The sequence below is a fragment of the Crocuta crocuta genome, unplaced genomic scaffold (genome assembly GCF_008692635.1).
Source record: "Crocuta crocuta isolate KB4526 unplaced genomic scaffold, BGI_CrCroc_1.0 scaffold409, whole genome shotgun sequence".
NCBI classification, from domain to species: domain Eukaryota; kingdom Metazoa; phylum Chordata; class Mammalia; order Carnivora; family Hyaenidae; genus Crocuta; species Crocuta crocuta.
The window spans coordinates 3,037,693-3,051,290 of record NW_027528006.1 but is presented as its reverse complement, the minus strand read 5'-3'; positions in this window follow the sequence as shown (position 1 = coordinate 3,051,290).

The following is a 13,598-nucleotide window of genomic DNA, read 5'->3' as shown; positions in this document are numbered from 1 at the left end:
ATCTTGGGATATCTATCTGTGCTATAGATAACAGGTAGAAAAGCCTCGGCGAATCAGGGGTAAATCCATGATGCAAACTCTAGCCTGCCTTTCTAAAACCTGAGCCCTTGACTTCAGGGTACACCTAGTTTTCAGAAACATGGGCAGTAGTGTAGCAAATAAGTCCCAAATATGATCACAGACTTTCCCTGAGTCATAGACCCACAGCAGATGAGCAGGCATCTACTTTGACGTGTCCTGAACTACACACCTCAGCTTCTCATGCTTGCTCACTCCTACCCTCCTGAAAGTGAGTCTGACATGGCAATCTCCCTTTTCTTCCCCATGAACAGCCTCCCTCAGCTGACCTAAGCTGGCAACCTGCAAGACCCCCTTGATGATCTTTTCTCTACCACCATGTCTATTAATTGTCTACTGAATCATACTGGCCACCTTGGTAGTTCTGGATCCTTTCACTTTTCTCAGGACTCGCTGCCGTTACCTGGTCAAACAGGTGAGTTCTCAGCAGTGTGCTCCTGGCTGTTGTTATGTCCTCCTCTTATTTTTCTCTTTTCTCTGATTCCAGTTTTTCTCTGCTCCTGTCTATTCTCTAGACATCAGTTAGAAGAATTGTTAGATCTTTCACACTATCTCTCATCACATCTTTCTTGCTTAGAATCCTTCTGTGGCTCTCCATTTTCAGAAAAAAAGCCCATGATCCTTAGCTTGACACCAAAGTCACTTACCTGTAATCTCCTCTCTCTCTTCATTCCCTCACCCTCCTCTGTGCCTAGCCTTTCTAAATTACTACCAATTCCTTGAGCAGCTACACTCCCAACTTCAAACTTTTGCTTCTAACTCGGCTTAGAATGCTGTCCTCAGCCCTCTGCTTTTAGAGCTCCTTGCAAGTCCTCTTAAGTTCCTGGGCATACAAATAGAAAAGCAATTCTCATATACATTATCATCTTCCATCTTCCTACCTGCATTAGACCAGGACCTCCTTTAGCGAAGACCCTATATCTTATTCATCTTTGCGTCTCTAGGGCTCAGCAGTCATATCTGGCATGTAAAATAGGCAAATTAATGTGTTGTGTGAAGCAGTGTAGTGCAGGATGTTTTTCATGTTGTGAGCTTCTTCAGCACACTAAAATAATGAGTGACTTGAAGAGATTAACTTCCAAAACATGTCTAGTTTGCTTGTAGGATTTTAAGAAAAATCCCTTATTTTCAAAAGTAAACTTCCTATCCTGGGAAGGGAGATATAATGTAAAACTAGAAAAATATCGTTAATTTATCTTGTTTTGAGAAATAGGTAGTAAGAGAAGAAGGCCAAGGAAAAAGAAAGACATGGGCCATTCACGTGAATATCAGGAAAGATTGGAATCTTTATAGAAGGAGTCTGGCAAGATCTCCACCTAGGAAGATAGGAAGTAGTAGAACAAGTACAAATCAGGAGCTCACAAGACATGAATTAAACTCTGCGTGTCAGGTGCAGCTGGCTGTAACTCTCATCAGTAACATGGGAATGAAAAAGCTGCCTGTCTAGCTCCACACGTTTGTAATGAAGCTGGAATGAGGGGATGAGAAAAATTATAGGAGGCTGATTTGTACACTACACAGTGGTATCACATAGAAGATCTGTGACCATTAGGTTAGAAGATAGATTCTTTTCTATCTTCCTTCCTATCTAACCTTCTAGGTTAGAAGGTGGAGTTTTCTCCTGAATGCTCACCAGGACTGCAGTGTCTCTGAGATAGACTCTCTCATTACGTATTGTCTACATCTCTCCCCACTGCAGTGTTAGCTCTCCAGGCATAGGAACCACACCTGACACCCTCATAGCCCTAGTGCCCCTTGTGCTGTCTGGGATACAGTGAATGCTCCATATGTGTTTGCTGAATGATTTATCAAAATTACTGTGAGGTGACTGAAGAACAGTCATGACAAGTCATCCTTATGGAGAAAGACTGGGGCATACTTTGGGTATTTGGTAGGCCTATAGATATTGTGGCTTTTTTTTTAACGTTTACTTATTTTCAGAGAGAAAGAGAGGGTGCACAAAAGGGGGGAGGGGCAGAGAGACAGCAGAGAGAATCCCAAACAGGCTCTGTGCTGACAGCAAAGAGCCTGATATGTGTGACCTCAGCTGAAACTCAGAGTTGGACACTTAACTGACTGAGCCACCCAGACACCTCTTGACTGTTGTATTTAACAACATTTCAGAGAACTAAAAGAAGAGGAAGATAAATAGTTAGGGTTAATCAAATTAATGAAAGAATATGAAATGACTCCAAAGGATTCCCTTTTTCTGCCTTCAGAATCTGATTATTTATTTTAATATTCACCATCACTTCATTTCTCTTTACAATGAAATAGATCATACTTTTTTTTAATTAAACTTTTTTTAGGGAAAATTTTATGTTTTTTAGAAAAGTTGCAAGAATAGAGTACACAGAGATTTCATACATACCTTGCCCTATATTATGCTTCCCTAATGTTAACATCTGACATAACCAATTTATATATTTTTTTAAAAATGAAGTAGAAGGTAATTTGAGCAACTCTTTGGTGGGAGTTTCTGAAGAATTATATGATGCCCACTGGAAGTTGTAGAAGAGAACATTTTAGTTACAGTGCCAGGCTTAGGAATCACTGAGTCAATCATAGGTAATTATTCATGTAGAAACATCTGAACTTAGAACTTCGTAGAAAAATGACAAGTCTGAAAGTAACATCTATGGATATGTTTGCTTGATTCAAAGCTATTCTTATAATAATGGATATAAGATATTACTCTTGAGAAAATGCTGAAGACATTTTGAACAATTCTATTCACTATACTTTAGAAAAGAATGGAAGCAATTGTCTCTATATGTGTATATCCATGCACATTTAACTAAAGATCATGATTAAAATGAAAAAAACGTTGAGATATACAGGCTTATAGATAGGAAAATATATGAGTTCACACAGTGGCAATTTGTAAGAGCATTCATTTTATTTTGGCTGAGGATATGTAGATTTGTACTTCTATTATGGCATCGCTAATTTCCTTGAAATATAATCATTTGGATTTATTGTAAACTTAAGTATTATTTGGCTTCCTTGCAATGAGTGACATAAAACAATAAATTATCCAAGCAAGAATTAGTATGTATAAGTAGTCGTTTATAGTATATAAAGATAGCAAAATATTTCATATGGAATAAGTACATAGGGCTATGTAAACATATTTTTGCTCATTCTTTTCCTTTTAATATACTCCACATACATCCTTTTCCTTTTACTACATTCTTGTTGCATCATACAAGGTATATACTATTACTTATGGGTCTAATACTTAAATATTTTAGGTTAGGCTGCTTCTGGACTCAAGACATATAGTTGAATAAAGAAGACCTGGTGAATATATTCAGACTCCCTGGTGCTTTTCCCTTCCTTCTGATACAGTTAAAAATATAAAGACATCGGGTGATTTATTCAGTGAACTAAGGTTTTCAAGTGGATGTCAGTATGTGCCATGGGCCTGAGAACAGCATCAATTGTATTTTGTACCAAGATATACATCTACTACTCAAGGGAGAGAGGCTGCTTGCCCTGGATTCACTGTATGATCTTGAGTGAGTCACCTCACATTCTTGAACCTCAGTCAACCCATTTGGAGAATTAGGTGAAAGCTAAGCCTTAGTGAGAAACAGATGCTACATCTGAGATGAGTTTTCTTGTGTAAACAAGTAATTCCAAAGTTTAATTCCAAAGAAAGTCGCTGTGTGGATGGCCATGATACATCTGAGGTAGACACTTGGGTTAAGGCTTTGGAATAAATGTTTCTGAATAGAATTATAGCATCATAGTTTTACATTTGGGTTTCCTAAAATCATTTTTCCTAATTTTTATTCCATACTATTTTTAAATATATACTATCGTGATTTTTATATAAAATTTATTTCATGCTTTTGGAGCATTTTTATATGGTAAATTATACTTCTAACAGGTCAATTAAGTTGTCAGGGTAGGGGGAAATGTAACTCAAAATAGACCAGTTATTACCTAGTGAAAGTCAATAAAAGTTAAGACCTCTTCTCTTTGGGATAAAAGTTAACAATCAAGGGATTTAAAGACATGTGGTTTTGAAGACAACAGCTAAGTTTGCATTTTGGTTTAATTCCCTGTAGGTTACTTGTCATTTTGGTAAATTCTTACATTCTAAAACACTTTGCTAAAAAGGAGACAGATAACTTAATAAGTTGAAAAGAATTCCTCAAAGGAAAGAAAAGTCCTCCAGAGAAATGCTAGTCTAAGTTGTTCAATTGCTTTCTCTCCTCTACGACTGCCGCTTTTGCTGATTGAAATAGCAATGAACATCAAAGTAAGATCTGTGGTTCCAGAAACTCTCCAAGCTTGCCATAGCTCTAAACTTATATTTCCTGTGTTGACTTCATGTATTGCTGTCATCGGTGCACATTTCAAAGCTTCAGGTTAAATGTGCTGTGGTTTCCTATTGCATAACTTTTTGTATTTTAAAGTGGGAATAAGCAACATGTGAATCAGCAAGCTAATGGATACTGTTGAGAATTCAGTGTTGGCTAGTTTACGATTTCTGGTTTGTTTTTTGGCGGCTATGGTGTTCTTGCATTTGACATTAGCTAAGGGAGCAGTAGCTTGGCCTTTAAGTGGAAAACAATCCAGGAATTTCAGAGGAGAGGAACTAAGCAACAAGAGGCCGGGAGCTATTATCTTCTAAAGAGAGATGAAAGGCCCCCCTGTCCCTGTGCTTTTCCCTGTTGTCTGCACAGAACTCTTCTGACTTCAGCGTCAGAAGAAGCTATCTGTAGTTGAATTTGGCCATGAGTTTCTTTAGTAGCTAAGTCTAATTCAGTGAGACACAGAACAACTGTTGGCTAGAGTATGACTGTCCATGGAAGACCAAGAACGTGATTGGGCATAAAACTGAACAGTTGGGGGAGGGGAAATTAGAAAAACCTATATTTAGACTTAATATCTCGAGAAAATATTTAGTGGAAACATCCAATTCACTAAATATTCTGGAAAGCAGTCTAAATGAAAGTAGTGAAAGATCCATTATTTTGACATTTCAAAGTATTTTGAATGAGGAGCCCCTGGGTGGCTCAGTCGTTTGAAACTCTGACTCTTGATTTCAGCTCAGGTCATGATCTCACACTTGTGGGATCAAGCCTACCGTTGGGCTCAGTGCTGACAGCGTGGAGTCACCTTGGGGTTCTCTCTCCCCTTCTTTCTGCCCCTCCCCTGTGCTCTTGCTCTCTCTCTCTTTTCCCTCAAAATAAATAAATATTAAAAAATTTTAAAAAAGGTATTTTGCATGAGTTCTCATCATGAATAAACTTACACCTCCTTTGAGGAAGTTGAATTACAAATATTTTCCACTCTAAAGTGCTTATGTGAGTGGTAGGAGATCTAAATGCAAAAAAAAAAAAATACTATCTTGTTCTTCATATATATACATATATATAAAAATGTTCACATATGTGTATGTGTGTATGTATAACACCCTCAAACGTACACACAATATCTTTCCAGGCTCTTACACAAGAATATTATTTTAACGTATACCAAGGAGGAGCAGCTTTTGTTCCATAAAAAGCCAGTTCCTTTAGTAGGAACTGGAACTCTGACCTTCTTGAATTCTAGAGCTGAAAGTGAGATTGATGAACATAAAGTCAGATACATACATGTCTGAGTTGGACCTATATGGAAATAATTTATTCTGTTTTCATCTGGTGCAGAGTTCAGATCCTACCATGGTTTTGTGTAGTAAGCATGTGTAAAGAGTAGGGGAGTTGTGCAACAGTAAGAAAAGTTGGGGAGGATAAATTGATATGCTTATCTTGGCTCTGAAGGGTTAAAAGGTGTAATCAATAGTATTAAATGTCCATTACTCAACTCCAGTGAGTAAAATTGCTCTCCTGAGGCACAGTCACTGGGATTGATTTTTATACTTGATCATTGTGAAAGCTGAAGAGCCCTGGAAGTGTGTAGAATATATGATTCACAAGGGTTGTCCATGAGGAATATTTTACAGAAAACAAGTCCTTAGTAAACAAGATGTTTATTCAGCTATCTCTTGTTTTAAGAGACTCCAAAAAAATCTAAATTTCTACTGGGATTCTTGGCAGAAGCTTCAGATAGTTTCATATAAGATTTGGAAACATGCCTCCTTAGCTGTGTATCTGTTTTTGAGGTAAAACTCTTCTGCCTACATGAAGCTCTAAAGTCAACATTTCGTATGTATATAATTTATGCTCTGATGTTCAGAATATATACAACACTGAATGTATAAACTAGAATACATTTTAATTTGATAAAATGCCAATCACAAAGGGGTTGTTGACCTTAAAATAATCAATGAGTTTAATCTGTTAAATGTGACTGAGAAACTCTCCTTTTGTTGTGGTGTGCAATAGCTAAATAGTCTAATTCCAAGTTCTAATATTTTCAACATTGATTTTCATCCTCAAACTTTTCTCTGCGGGCACCTGGGTGGCTCAGTTGTTAAGCATCTGACTTTGGCTCAGGACATGATTTCACAGTTCTTGAGATGAGCCCAAGACCTGTTTCAGGTGAGCTCATGCCCCACTTTGGGTGAATACAGCCCCACTTCAGGTAAAGCCCCAGGTAAGCCTCACTTCTCTCTCTCTTTCAGAAAGAGAGAGAGAGAAACAGAGAGAGAAAGAGGGGGGGGAGGGAGAAAAGGAAGGAAGGAAGGGAGGGAGGGCAGGAGAGAGGAGGAAGGAAGGAAAGAAGGAAGGAACTATAATCTGAAGAATTCAAAGCTCTTTGATTAATGTCACTTCCAACAATTTCTAAGGTAGGGAATTTTGAGAGGAACATATGGGAGGATAAGCTAAGAGATTTTTCCTTTAAGAAAAATAGAATCTTTTAAAATCAACAGCTTACTCTAACTTTTCTTCTTCCTCAGTATTAATAGTGAGCATCTCTATGCTTTTTAGAATTAAACAGTAGGAAAAGTGTTTTACTCGGTTAATAACTGCTCTGCCCCAGCACTAAACTGAGCTTGATTCTTTTACTTCCATTCAGTGGTTCAGTGAGTACTTCTCTGCCTTTGAGAGCAGCTAGGAGCATGAAGGGATTGGTGACTTAACTGGTCTAGTTAATTTCTTTATACTGTTTTTTTTCCTAATTTTTTTCTCCTAACTTTCTTTTCAGAAACATCAAATAATTATGGAAAAGAGGATTAAAGTTGTTCTCTGTCAGTCTTCCTGATCACTAGTCCTTATCATGCCCAGCTCTTAAGTTCTTTATCCTCTCTGGAAAGGGCATTACTTGTGTTTCCTTGTACAGAATCTAGCCACTTGTTGTTTGTTTGTTTGTTTGTTTGTTTGTTGTTGTTTTTTGGGGGTTTTTTTTTGGCAAAACCTCTCTGATTTTCATTTGAGGAATCCCTTTCTCGCATCCTCATTCCATGTGGTCTAGTTGGGATTACTTTCTCCAGTTGGGGCCATGGGTGGCTATTTGATCTTGATTTACCCATCAGAATATTGTACTCCTCTGATTGCAATGATATCCAAGTTAGGGTAATGGTACTCAGTTATAGGACTCCTGTTAGAAACACTGATTTTTTTTAAAAAAAAGTTCTTTCCGGGGTGCCTGGGTAACTTAGTTGGTTGAACATCCAACTTTGGCTCAGGTCATGATCTCAGGTTCGTGGGTTCGAGCCCCGTGCTGGGCTCTGTGCTGACGGCTAGCTCAGAGCCTGGAGCCTGTTTCAGATTCTGTGACTCCCTCTCTCTCTGACCCTCCCCCACTCATGTTCTGTCTCTGTCTCAAAAATAAATAAACTATAAATTTTTTTTAAAAAAATAAAAAAGTTCTTTCCATCAGAATTGCTAAACTATAGGAAGATCCTCTCACTTGGGGAAAAATTACCTGACAGTGAAGGCAACTCACTGTAGAGCTAAATTTAGAGGAATAGTTGCTGATTATATCATGTGAATACCTGGATTCAACAATAACCTGGGGTGAACTAGTCCTTGACCTTTAGTTTTAAATATTTTTGTTAACTTATTTATTTAGCTTAATTCACTTTGAGTTGAATTTCATTTAGACCAAAAGAATTCTTCTTTACATTATATTCCAAAAGCAGTAATATTTAGTATAATATTAAAAAATACCGATATGGTTTTTATGATGTTTATCCATGAGCTAGTTGGAAACTTTCTGCAGTTTGTTTGTTTGTTTTTTTTTTACAAATAGTTTATTGTCAAATTAGTTTCCACATAACACACAGTGCTCATCCCCACAAGTGCCCTCCTCCATGCCCATACCCCCCTCCCCCCCACATCCATCAGTCCTCAGTTTTTGTCAGCATTCAAGAATCTCTTATGGTTTGCCTCTCTCCCTTTCCCCCACCATTTCTCCCTTCTTCTCCCCCTTGTTCCTCCGTTAAGTTCCTCCTAATCCTCCTATACATGCAAACATATGATATTTGTCCTTCTCTGCCTGACTTATTTCGCTCAGCATAACACCCTCAAGGTCCATCCATGTTGCTACACATGGCCAGATTTCATTGTTTCTCATTGCCATGTAGTATTCCATGGTATAGATAAACCACATCTTCTTGATCCATTCGTCCGTTGATGGACACTTAGGCTCTTTCCATGTTTTAGCTATTGTTGAGAAACTTTCTGCAATTTGTAATGTGTGTGTGCTGAGAATGTCATCTTTATAATAATTTTTCCTGCCACTTTTTAAAATTTAACACATGATTGTTAAAGAATCACAGAATTTTCAAGCTTGAGAGAAATTTAGAGGTTGTTTTGTCCAACCCTTTCGTGTCCTATGGCAATGTACTACCACTTGCAAAGAATTAGGGTACAATGAGAGCCTATTTTGGAAGAGCCCTCATTGGAAGAGTACAAATCCAGTGCACACTCACTCCGTTACTTGTTAGCAGGATAATCTTGAACAAATTACCCTCTGAGTGTCCATTTCCTCAACTGTTGTTCTGAAGATGTCGGGCTCATGATTGACACTACATGTGGTATCTATTTAATGTTTAATATTACCTATTTTTACTATTTCAATTATACTATTAATGTTACAATTAAATTTTTTTAATATTTATTTTTCAGAGAAAGAGAGCACAAGTGAGCATGAGTGAGGAAAGGGCAGAGAGAGAGGGAGACACAGAATCTGAAGTAGGTACCAGGCTCTGAGCTGTCAGCACAGAGCCTGATGCAGGACTTCAAGTCATGAACTGTGAGATCATGACCTGAGCCGAAGTCGACGCTTAACCGACTGAGCTACCCAGGTGCCCTAATGTTATGATTTTTGTCAAAAATGTTCCTTTTTAATATTACTATTAAAATCAAGGGGCATAGTTAGTTAACAGAACAGAAGTTCTGTTAGTTCAGTTAGTTTGCTGAACAGAAGGCATAAAATAATGTCAGTGTGGGCTTTCTCTACTTTTTTACTACTTTTTAAAAAAGTTTATTTATTTTGAGAGAGGGAGAGCATGAGAAGGGGAGGGACAGCGAGAGAGGGGGAGAGAGAATCCCAAGCAGGCCTTGCTCTGTCAGCACAAAGCCTGATGTGAAGCTTGAATCACAAACCATGAGATCATGACCTGAGCGGAAATCAAGAATTGGAGTCCTAACCAACTGAACCACCAAAGCGCCTCTACTACTTTTCATTAGAATGAGGAGTAACATATATATCTGAGTTGATTTATCTGTTGTTTTAAAAACATGCCAGATTAAAACAAGTCTAAAATAATGATTATGAATAGGAGTGGGAGAAAACATTGTGGGGCTGAGGGGAGGGAAGGAGATATAAGCTACATTCTCTGGATACATATTGCTCTGTAGATTGCCTTGGAATCATGTAAATATTTTACAATGAAAAAAATTTAATGAAAATAATCCTTGGAAATTGAAGGTATAATGAAATTAATGAACTTGCTCTATATCCAGTTGGCATCTAATCTCACATAGTGGGACTGCCTCATATATCTTAAAAAAACACCATATTGGACTGCACACATCTAATGGTATATACTCTATTGCAAAAAGATTTGCAAAATTCTTTTAAAAACTCTTTTAAGTAATAGCATTGTGTTGTTTGTAGAAGCTCTGCCTCAACACAGAATATTTAGTAACAAACAGACACAGAACAAAAATAATATTTATTTGGCTCAGAAGTCCACAGAGTTCAGCTGGTATGTTCTGGCTGGTTCATGAGTATGTGATCAGTTTTAGACTGGCTACATGATTCTGTTGATCTTGGTGGGCTCAGCCTGGGAGTTGACTGTTGACTAATCTGGAAAGATTTGGCTGAGACAGACAACAGGGTCAGTATGGCCCTATTCCCATGCTTTTCAAGTCTTTTGGCTCTTGGTAGCTCCACCAGTCTGGCCCACGCATGTCCTTACAGCAATCACAGAAATGTATGAGAGAAAGCAGAAACATGCAAGAATTTTTTCCAGCCTCTCTTTGTTTCATGGTTGCTGAGATCCTGTTGGCTACTGAAAGTCATTGGATATGTCCAGAGGTAGACTGGGAAAACAACAACAACAAAAAAAACACTACAGATTTACATAGCAAAGTGTCTAGATACAAGAGATGGTGAAGAATTGGGGCTCTACATGACAGCAATGTACCAGAATAGTGTTGTTCTGAGTTTGTTGTGTATGTGATGTAGGATAAAACACAGAGAATAGTATGTAGATGTTAATGTGATCTAGAGTTTTTCTCATGTGAGAAAGGAGAAATAGATATAATATCAAAAAGATGAAGTAAATAACTATTGTCCTGAATTTGAATTTGAAGTACAAGTGTAAACTTGAGATGTATTTTAGTTTCTTTTTTTTTTTTTAAATTTATTTCTAGGAGAGAGAGAGAGACAGCGTGAGCAGGGGAGGGTCAGAGAGAGAGGGAGTCACAGACTGAAACAGGCTCCAGGCTCTGAGCTGGCAGTCAGCACAGAGCCCAATGCGGGGCTCGAACCCACGAACCACGAGATCATGACCTAAGCGGAAGTTAGACGCTTAACCGACTAAGCCACCCAGGCACCCCTTTAGTTTCAAAACAAATATCAAACCTAGCTCTGTCCACTAAAAATGTCTAGAAAGAATTACCAACTTCTAAGCATCACTAGCGTCCATACTGTTCTCTTTAAATAACATTTTTAAGTAAAATAAACCAGGATTCCAGGAAATGTACAAGATGAGTCTAGAATATCTTGTTACCTCAGATAGTAGGAAAGTTATCAAAGANATTCCAAACATAATTATGCTTAAATATACACAGGGCCTCTTGAGAGAAATTAAAAAAAAAAAAACACACACACACCTGTGAAGTGTTCCTTATTAAAAAAACAGGACAGGTAAAAATATGAAGCAACACCACAGGAATGTAGTCACCAAAATCCACACTGGGAGATATTACAGGACTAAGGATGAAGAAATTAGTTTCTTCAAACAAATGCATTGTAAGGAAAACAAGAACAAGAAGGAAAGACTTGTAGATTAAGAGATTTGAAGGACATACCCAACAGCTGAACTATATAGATCTTACTAAGATCCAGATTTAAACAACATATAAAAAAAAATTATAAGAAAAATGAGAAATTTGAACATCTATTAGATATTTGCTGATATGAAGGGATTATTGCTAAATTTTTAAAACAGTGTAATGGCATCTTGGTTGTTAAAAATGGTATCTTGGTATGTGCAATATACATAGAATATGTGGAGTGATATGTTGAAGGTTTCCTTTATAATAGTCCAGGGTTGGGGGAGTGAAGCAAGATGAGGCTGGACCATGATTGAAAGGCTGGTGATGGATACATAGGGATTCGTTATACTATTTTCTCCATTCTTGTTATATGTTTAAATTCTTTCTTATGAGAAGATTTTTAAAAGCCTATTCCATTACACTGTTTTCCAAAGGTGTAGGAATATGCAGTAGTTAAAAATAGTCTGCTTGTGATTGAGAATTTGAGCTCAGCCAACAAACTGCATAGGCTTGAATCCTGTTTCTTTCACTTACTACCTGAGAGATCATGTGCAAGTTACCTGACTTTTCAGTGCCTTGATTTACTCATCTGTGGAAGGAAATTAATAGTATGTACTTCGTAGAGTTGTTGTGAGAATTATAAATTAAAATATATAAAGTGATCAACACCATGTGGGGCACATACTAATCACTCATTCTGTGTATTATTGATAATAAGGCAGTAGCAACCCATCTTGTCACTCATGAAGTGAATTTCTATTCTTTCTCATGCTCTTTCACATCCCAGGTGTCTCTTTACTATAATACTATTTTACAATATGCTTTTNGTCATACACACTCTAAACCTGGTGTTTCTGTGTTTATAGATTGTTTCAGGAAATATATCACATTCTAACCTGCATATAGTTCCCTTTTGTACTTATCTTATTCTTAGATTTTAAGCTCCTTGAAGGTGGGCAAGATGTTTAATACACTGCTGAGTTTTGAACAGTGGCTGGGTACCAGGAAAGTACCAACTAAAATTTTTAAATGTAAAAAAATAAAAATTTTAAATGTAATTCTTTGGGAAAGTCTTTTGTCAGAAGTTATTTAGCAATCTTAAAATTATTGCACAAGTAGTTCAACAATATTCTCATTGTGACTAAATATATGAAATAGCAAGAGTAAGTTTTATTCTATTTCTACTCCTATCCCTCCCTCCAAGATAACTGATACTACAAATTTATACCCTCTTATCTGTGTATTCTCATGAACATATTTGTGACAGTATGTCAATTAAAAATAAAAAGTATTGAGTGATTAGTATGTGCCCCACATGGTGTTGATCACTTTACATATTTCAATTTATAATTCTCATAACAACTCTATGAAGTACATACTATAAACAATTTCCTTTCACAGATGGGTAAGTCATCTTATATGAATTCATTTCAATAAAAATTAGAATGACGTCACCTTGTCTCGGACCTTGCTAAGGAAAACTACTACTGAACAGGTCCCATGGAAACTCTCTTAGACAGGGGGCCCTGGCAGAGTCCTAATGGTAGTGCCGCAGGAGGCTGCAGTCTTTATATTACTCGCTGCATTTCATTGGGAGGGAGTGAAGGTTTCAGAACTGACCGTAGCTGTTGGGATGATCACATTTAAGTTAAAAAAAAACAAGGGTCTGTTTCCACCTGTACACTGTTCCAGTCTGTGGACCTGGGCATATGTATAAACTCTTGCCTGCTGTATGCACAAGCAGGGAAAGTGGCGCAACTCCTAGGTTCCTGCCCAGTGCCTGTGTTGGAGGCTCATTAATCCCTGAAAGACTGTTTCAGCATCTCAAAAAGTGGTAATAATGACAGTCCCTACCTCCCTGGGATTAATGTGCAGATTATAGGACAGAATATGTGTGAAGAGTTAAGCCCAGTGGAAACCATACATAAAGTGTTTAAAAATGTTCCACAATTAGGTTTAATATGTGACTCTGCTTCCTAGAATAGTTCTTTGAGGACAGGGCCAGTATCATATATACTGCCATGTGTGTGGTACCCATCTCCATGAGGCTGTGAATTGAGTTTGTATTTCTGTATTCTGTTTAGAAAAGTTCTGTTGCTCCATGAA